We start from the raw sequence: 9,231 nt of genomic DNA on the forward strand, positions 1-9,231 counted from the left end.
TGACAAAGCGAGACTGGGTCTCAATTAAAAAAAAAAAAAAAAGGACCAAAAAGAAGCTTCTCCACTCCTTCTGGAATCTCTGCCTTATTCAGCCCACCTGCCTCCACTCCTGCCTCCACCATGTCCACCAGGGTGACCCAGAAGTCCTACAGGGTGTCAACCTCTGGTCCCCGGGGCCTTCAGCAGCTGCTCCTACACAAGTGGGCCCAGTGTCCACATCAGCTCCTTGAGCTTCTCCCAAGTGGGTAGCAGCAGCTTCCGGGGTGGCCTGGGTGGAGGCTGGGTGGTGGGGCCAGCGGTATGGGTGTGTGTCACTGCTGTCACAGTCATCCAGAGCCTGCTGAGCCCCCTTAACCTGGAGGTGGACCCCATCATCCAGGCTGTGCACATCCAGGAGAAGGAGCAGATCGAGACCCTCAACAAGAAGTTTGCCTCCTTCATAGACAAGGTACCGTTCCTGGAGCAGCAGAATGAGATGCTGGAGACCAAGTGGAGCCTCCTGCAGCAGCGGAAGACGGCTTGGAGCAACATAGACAACATGTTCCAGAGCTACATCAACAACCTTAGGCGGCAGCTGGAGACTCTGAGCCAGGAGAAGCTGAAGCTGGAGTGGAGCTTGGCAACATGCAGGGGCTGATGGAGGACTTCAAGAACAAGTATGAGGATGAGATCAATAAGCATACAGAGATGGAGAATGAATTTGTCCTCATCAAGAAGGATGTGGATGAAGCTTACACAAACAAGGTAGAGCTGGAGTCTTCCCTGGAAGGGCTGACTGACGAGATCGACTTCCTCAGGCAGCTGTATGAAGAGGAGATACGGGAGCTGCAGTCCCAGATCTCCGATATGTGTGTGGTGCTGCATGTGTGTGGTGCATGGACAATAGCCGCTTCCTGGACACGGACAGCATCATTGCTGAGGTCAAGGCGCAGTACGAGGAGATCGCCAACAGCAGCTGGGCGGACGCTGAGAGCATGCACCAGATCAAGTATGAGGAGCTGCAGATGCTGGCTGGGAAGCCCAGGGATGACCTGCGACTTATAAAGACTGAGATCTTGGAGATGAACCGGAGCATCAGCTGGCTCCAGGCTGAGATTAAGGGCCTTAAAGGCCAGAGGGCTTCCCTGGAGGCCACCATCGCAGATGCAGAGCAACATGGGGAGCTGGCTGTTAAGGATGCCAATGCCAACCTGTCCAAGCTGGAGGCCGCTCTGCAGTGGGCCAGGCAGGATATGGTGTGGCAGCTGCGTGAGTACCGGGAGCTGATGAATGTGAAGCTGGCCCTGGACATTGAAATCACCACCTACAGGAAGCTGCTGGAGGCCGAGGAGGGCCGGCTGGAGTCTGGGATGCAGAACATGAATATCCATATGAAGACCACCAGCGGCTATACAGGTGGTCTAAGCTCGACCTATGGGGGCCTCACAAGCCCTGGCCTCAGCCCCAGCCTGGGTTCCAGCTTTGACTCTGGTGCGGGCTCCAGCTTTCCTTCAGCCGCACCAGCTCCACCAGGGCTGTGGTTGAAGAAGATCGAGACCCGCGATGGGAAGCTGGTGTCCCAGTCCTTTGATGTCCTGCCTAAGTGAACAGATGTGGCAGCCCCTCCCAGCCTACCCCTCCTGCGGCTGCCCCAGGGTGCTGGAAGGAGGCCACTGTGCAGGGTATCACAGGAGACCCACCTGAGGTTCAGCCCTAGCCCTCAGCCCACCTGCGGGGGAGTTTACTGCCTGGGGACCCCCCTTGCCCGTGCCTCCAGCTACAAAATAATTCAATTGCTTTTTTTTTTTTTTTTGGTCCAAAAATAAAACCTCAGCTAGCCCTGCCAACTGTCAAAAAAAAGAGAGAGACAGAGTCTCACTCTGTCACCCAGGCTTGAGTGCAGTGCAGTGATCGTAGTTCACTGTATCCTCAAACTCCTGGGTTCAAGCTATTTTCCTGCCTCAGCCTCCCAAGGAGCTGGGACTACAGGCATGCCAACACATCTGACCAGTTTAAGTTTTTTGTAGAGATAGTCTTTCTATGTTGTCCAGGCTGGTTTCTAACTCTTGGCCTCCCAAAGTTCTGGAATTACAGGTATATGGCATTGTACTCTGCCCTATAGTTTATTTCTAACTTCAATATGAATTAAGATAGTTATCCATAGGTGTGAGATTTTTATGAGAATTGTCCATTAATATTTATTCTTTCTTGTCTAACAATATCAATCCCCAGTTTTAGATGTCTATATGGCCACTTAATTAGTGATTACATTTCCTAACCTGCCTTGCATATTGGTATAATCGTGTGACTAAATTCTGGCCAATAGGATGTGAACAGAAATGTTTTCTGGCACTTCTGGGTTGTGCGTCTCTGGCTTTTTCCTCTACCCATTGGCTAAAGTTGTCTTGTCCAATCCAAGGATGGAAGTCACGTGTTAAGGAGAGTTGAAGCAACAAACACGCTCTGTGCTTGTTTGCTGGGCCATAATCTGCATCATTATTTTAGAAAGAAAGAATCTCATACCTTGTCTAATAGACTGTATTTTGAGATATTTTTGTCACAGACTTAACCTATATCCTACTTAATATCTAATACTAATGCCTAATATTAATACAAGATTGAATTGTATAACACACGGAAGTACCTAGTTCAGGGCCTAGGATATAGTAGCTACTCAATAAATTGGTGTTGAATTTGAATGTAACAACTTAAACATTTATTGCATGGCAAAAGCACGCAAATTATGTGGTCAGATGCAGGAGTCCAAAAGGAATAGAATGTAGTTTCCCCATTAGCATAGGAGCTCGTGTTCTAGTGGGGGAACTAGATTCTTTATTCCTTCTTCTTCTCTCCCTTCAGAAGAATAGCATTATCAGCATTATCAATGGAAGTCAGGTCATTGCTGCAGGTGGTAAAAACAGTGGGGTTTTCTAAAAGGCCCTCAGTACTGTCTCCCACTCCCGTAAGTTTGAGGTGCTCCCCACAAAGCAACAACATCCCTAGTTTGGGTCCCACCATTTAAAAATAACGTCTTGCTCTCATTAATTTCTGTGTAGCATATTATCAAATTGTTTTGACACATAGTTTGGAGCTTATATTTGAGCTTTACCTGCCATTTATGTCTTGTGGAGGATTGGTTTATCAAACTGATGTGGAATGTCACATGTTAAAAATAGATGGAGACCCTAAGCCGGGCGTGGTGGCACACACCTGTAGTCCCAGCTACTCGGGAGGCTGAGGCAGGAGAACGGCTTGAACTCGGGAGGTGGAGGTTGCAGTGAGCCAAGATCACACCACTGCACTCCAGCCTGGGCGACAGAGCGAGACTCTGTCTTAAAAAAACAAAACAAAACAAAACAAAAAACAGATGGGTTCTATTTTAAAGGGGTGAAAGAAGGACTAGATCTAGGTGAGTGATCAGTAACCACAGGTATAAAGGTGATTGGTAGAAATTCTGAGAAACACAGGCACAGGTTCTCACTTTGTTCTTGAGGGAAAACCTGAAGAACTTATACAAAGCTGGACCACATATAGCAAGAGAGCCAGCTGCCTACTCCGGCCTGAAGAGCGAGCCCACCCTGGTCCTCCATTCCCCAGGAAGACACACAGCAGTCAGTGCTTCTCCCTGATCACGGTGAGGGCTCCATTAGGTCAGCGATTCTCAACTTAAGCTGCATGTTAGAATCTTAGAATCACCTGGGGGGCTTTTAAAAATTCTGATGCTGGCCAGGCATGGTGGCTCATGCCTATAATCCCAGCACTTTGGCAAGCCAAGGTGGGTGGATCACGAGGTCAGGAGATCGAGACCATCCTGGCCAACACGGTGAAACCCTGTCTCTACTTAAAATACAAAAAATTAGCTGGGCATGGTGGCATGTGCCTGTAGTCCCAGCTACTCAAGAGGCTGAGGCAGGAGAATAGTTTGAACCCTGGAGACAGAGGTTGCACTGAGCTGAGATTGTACCACTGCACTCCAGCCTGGGTGACAGAGCAAGACTCCATCTCAAAAAAAAAAAAAAAAAAAAAAAAAAAAAATCTGATGCCCTGCCAATTAAGTTCTGGGTTAAGACCGAGGCATCAAGCATCAGGCATCAGACCTAGCTTTCAAAGCTCCCAAAATGATCCCAACATGCATCCAAATTCAAGACCTCTGTGTTCGATCTTTCAAGCCATATTTTTCAGGTTCCTCCCAACAGGTCTGGAGATGCTGGCTACTGGTTCATCTGATCTCCAGGTGCAAGTAACCAGCACAATTCAACCCCAGCATCTTCCTAGAGTTTACTGAGGGACTGGGTGACTTGAAGATGCATTTCTCATGTGCACTATTTCTTTGCAGGAACAGGCATCAGACCAGGCTGCTGCAAACAATTGTTCAGGTTGTGCACAGCACAAGGATGCTTGGCAAAGGGGATAAAGGGATGAAATGACTGCCTAAACTGTGCTCACCAATCTGTCACCCTGGCCTCGGACTTGGTGCAATTAGAGGGGGAAGAGTAACTATTTCTAATTCTCCCCAATGAGCTGAAGTGGCCCTTTGTGCTAATAGTGGCCCTGGTTCAGGCCTGCCTAAGGTAGAGGCAAAGTGAAATTCGAGGACCACGTGCATCAGAATTATTAAGGAGCTTATTTAAATGTATATTCCTGCATCTTCACTCCAGATCGAATGAGTCATATCTCTGAAGATACAATCTAGAAATATGTGTATTTCACAATCTCCCAAGTGGTTTCCATCAAGCTGAAGTTTGGTGGCCACTGACCGAAGGTATGGGATGGTCTTTCAGTAAAAATAACAAACTGAACATCTCCTACATGCCAGGCCCATGCCACCATTCAAGGATATGAGAGCGAGTAAGACCCCATCCTTTCCTCAAGTATTCTGGTCTAATAGAAGACAGACAAAAGCTGTGGGTCCCAGGAGGAGCCCAAACTATGACCTCTGCTGGAGTTCAGATATCTGGCATATTCAGAGAACCAGTTAGCAGATCCAAAAATCCCTACAGGAGGGACTGAAGCTCCTCCGAGAAGAATAGTCATCCCGGAGAAATAGGAGCCAGGCACCACAAGCCTGATCCACTAACAAAGTCTCCATTGTCAGAAAGGATGAGTGATTTGGGGGACAGACTAATATCTGATATGTGTTTGTTTGCCTGTGGGCCAAGGCCCTGCTACCCAACCTCTGTGGTCATATATCTGAGCCCCATGGAAAGCTAGGGGACTGTACATGAAAACTGACCTGTTTCCCTATCACCCCCATAAACTATTTCAGCAGAAGGAATATGACTTTGGGACCCCACTATCTGAGGGTGCACATCACAAGGGGAGGCATTTTTTGCCACTGCTCACAATAACATCTCACAGCTTTGGCACCTCCTGTGCTGCTCATCAGCTGCAGGAGGAGACTCTGGTGCCTGGTGGACACAGTTGTGCCCAGGGAAGTGCCTGTAGTGCCCATTGGACAGGGTATTGTCTGGCAGAGGCTGGGGCAGTAAAGGAGAGACCACCTGCAGACACCAGGTGGTGACTAGCTAGATTCATCTATGAACACATATGAGACACCCCCAGGGAATGTTCACAGATACTTGGGCAGTGTTTGAGGGGCTAGGATCATGTATTAATAACATTAGTGGGTAAAAGGAGGCAAGTGGAAAGAGCTCCCCCCGGAATGGGTGACAGACTCGCTTTCTCTCCATTTGTCATCACTTTTACAGCAAGAAATTGGTGCCTAATCAGGATGACTTCTAATTTGTAGCCCAGACTGCACATTCTAAAGACACTGAGATGCCCTGAGGCGTAGGCGCCAGGATGGATGGGGCATTGGGAGGGAAGGAGCAGGGCCCTGGAGTTCCTGAGGGGAGAGGTGTGAGTGATTTCCTTTGCCTAGTTTGGAAGGTCTAGTGCATTCTGGCTCCAGGCTGCCTTTCCACCCTCAGCTTGTGTCCATCTTGCCCTCATTCCCTCTGCTCTGGCCATACTGAATTTCTCTTAGTTTATCTCAAGGCACCACTCTTCTGTCCTTTAAATGTGCGGTTTCAGATGTGTGACATGTTTATTCTCTCCTTTTTACCTGGCCAACTTCGAATCTTTCAGATTTTAGCTAAGATATCACTCAGGGGAACGTTTCTGGATTTGCCAGTTTAGTGTACAGGACATTCAATGCCGTCCATAAACTCAGATGTGGAGAAAATGTAACTCTTTGGGGTGATGGAAATGGAATCTCAATTTCAATTTGGGTTCTTCTCATAACTTTTGCTAAGGTCAAAATTCCAGGTGTCTGCTCATCAGTCATCTGTGTGTCCAGGAATCTATCAGCGGAGATGTCCATATCATTAATTCAGGGCTCTCTTAGCTGCTTCAGTGCCAAATTTGGGGCACTAGGGTCTTTGCTAGGCCCTCTATAATCCCATGTGCCTAGAGTCAACACCACCAGCACACAGTCATTTGCTTCCTTTTTTCTCCTGCTTCCATTCTGGAAGAAGTCTTTTCCAATTCAGGGACAAGTTTCTTTCATCTCAAACTTGGATCCTCCAGCAATCCTCCTGCCTCGATCTCCCACAGTGCTGGGATTACAGGCGTGGGCCCCATGCCTGGCCATTTCTCTTAACCCAAATCCCTGTTCTCCTCAGTGGTTACTGACTTCTTGTCCAAAACTTTGTATTAGTTTCATAAATACAGAAAGGTTGAAATAATAATAAAATGAACATTCTTATACACTCTACTGAATTCGAAAATCGTTAAAAATTTATCACCATCTTTTTTTCACCTCTTAGTACTAAAGCCTGTCTTCTAAAGAGAAAGACATTCACCTACAAAACCACAATCAATACTGTGGTTGCATCTAACAGAACTGTTGATAGCTCCGTAAAATTGTCTAATATCTAGTTCATAGTCATTTCCCCAAAATGTTTCATTCCAAGAATGTTTGTTATGCTTCAGAACAAAAACCAGGATCCAATTTAGAGTCACACATTGCATTTGCTGTTTATGTCCTTCTAGTTTATTTACATCTAGAATAGTCCCTCCACCATTTTATATTGTTATTGTTGCTTCATGACATTGAATTTTTGAAGGATTCATGTCCATTATCCTAAAGAATTTAGGCTTTTGAAAACAAAAGCCAGAGAACTCTGCCCCCAGACTTTCCCTGAGGCAAGAAGTATAACCTACCTGTCTGGTTTTTCGAGGACTGAGAGTTTTCCCTGGCCATGGGACTTCCAATGTCAAAATCAAGAAAGTCCTGGGCAAGCCAAGATGAATTGGTCACCCTAGAGGCAAGAAGGTATGGAATTGGATATTTGCTTGAATGGTTGCAAGGCATAGAGTGAAACATTATTTAAAATGAATAATCCAATATTATGCAGCCACACTTGGTTAATAAGTAGGTTTATAACATCCTGTGGTTATACTCTTGCAATATGCATCATATTTTTGACTCTGTTTGACGTCTGAATTTCCCAATAGGTAGTAAACTCCATGAAGGCAGAGACATGTATATCTTTCTCATTACTCTAATCTCATTGTATCCCCATAGTTCTGGTACATGTCAAGTATTTATTTATTTATTTATTTATTTATTTTTGAGATGGAGTCTCACTCTGTTGCCCAGGCTGGAGTGCAGTGGTGTGATCTTGGCTTACTGCAACCTCTGCCTCCGGGTTCAAGTGATTCTCCTGCCTCAGCCTCCCGAGTTGCTGGGACTACAGGCGTGCGCCACCATGCCCGGCTAATTTTTGTATTTTTAGTAGAGACGGGTTTTCACCATGTTGGCCAGGATGATCTCCATCTCTTGATCTCATGATCCACCCGCTTCAGACTCCCCAAGTGCTGGGATTACAGGTGTGAGTGACCACATCCGGCCACTAAGACATGTTGAAATAGTAAGGCTGCAGCCTACTGGTAATTTCCACACCCCTGTTCACTGAGTATTATTAGGTTAGGTTCCTGCATAGAAATCTTAACAAGCATTCTGTGCAACTGTCCTGGCCTTACAGATGAGACTCCAGAAGTTTAAATCATCTTCAAGATCAAATTAAGACCTTAACTTCTAAGTCCTCAGGGTCTTCATGCAGTGAGGGGATACAGATAAGGGTAGAAAAATATCTGGGAATCTGGAGATACTTAATCCATTGGCTAAGCAGCACTGGACCATATACCAAGGTCCTAAGGAAATCAATCACACCTTAAGAAAATTTAATTAAACTGGACAGAAATTAACATAATAATTTCATTCAGTCCTTGCCTTATTCTCCAGATTTGAATCCCCCAGGGTCATTAAATGATTGGTCAAGGAGAGGTTAGGGTTGGGAAGTTGAAATAAGGTATAATTCAGAACCCGGCCTGAACTCCAGATCGACTCAAGGCCAAGTCTGGCCTTTGGAAAGATTTAACCCCAAAGTCTGGCCTTTGGGGTTAAAGATTTGGTAATGGACTTATTGTATTATTGGGTACCTGATTATAGAGAACTCAGGTGGAGGCTGATCGGAACGGAATCCTGAAGGCCGAGTGCCCAAGGCTATCAAGGTCCAAGCGGAAGACAGCACATCTCAATGCCTGCTCTCTCATTCCATTCACCCTCTTTGGAAGAAGGTCCAGTTGAAACCCGTGCTGAGTCATATAGGCCCGCCTTTGTGACAGGAATCCTCATATCAAACACACTCCAGAGAAAGAGGTGATACTTCACCACGAAGTATCAAAAGAATGATAAACAAGAGCATAGAGAAGAAAAGAACTTCCTATGAAGAAGTTTTGAAATGCATCATGAGATTTGTTTTTTTCTTCTGGGCGTCCACAGAGTATTTTTCCTGTCCTTCACATCAGGGTGAAGAAGACACCAAAGTACTGTCCAGGACATGACGGGAATGGCCATTTTTGGAGCAATTACTGTGTACTTGGCCTATGACCTCATTTAGCCCTTGCAGCAGTCCCAAGTCACAATGATCCCAGTGAGGTATTGTTAGAAAACTGAGGCTCAGCAAAATTAAGTAACTAGCTAAAGGTTATATGGCTGGGATATGGAAGTGCATAAAGATTTATCCTCACGCTGTCAGACTCCAAATCTATGCTGTTCCCACCATCCCACCCTGCACTCTTCTGAAGATGCCATGGGCCTAACAGTCCTAAACAGTCTCAGAAGTGGGGGCATTATTAAATCCAGGTGAAAAAGACAATCATTGCTGGAGTGCTGTATGAAAGGCACTGGGAAGACTTTTGCTCCCCAATTTTCTCGACCACATCTACCACAATGCCTGCAATCTT

General features: G+C 46.1%; 1 pseudogene; it reads left to right on the plus strand.

Moving 5' to 3' along the window:
* Positions 1 to 1,586, plus strand: LOC699796 (keratin, type II cytoskeletal 8 pseudogene; annotated as a pseudogene).
* Positions 1,587 to 9,231: the final 7,645 nt, after the last annotated feature.

The sequence above is a fragment of the Macaca mulatta genome, chromosome 7 (assembly GCF_049350105.2).
Source record: "Macaca mulatta isolate MMU2019108-1 chromosome 7, T2T-MMU8v2.0, whole genome shotgun sequence".
In the NCBI taxonomy this organism is placed as follows: Eukaryota; Metazoa; Chordata; class Mammalia; order Primates; family Cercopithecidae; genus Macaca; species Macaca mulatta.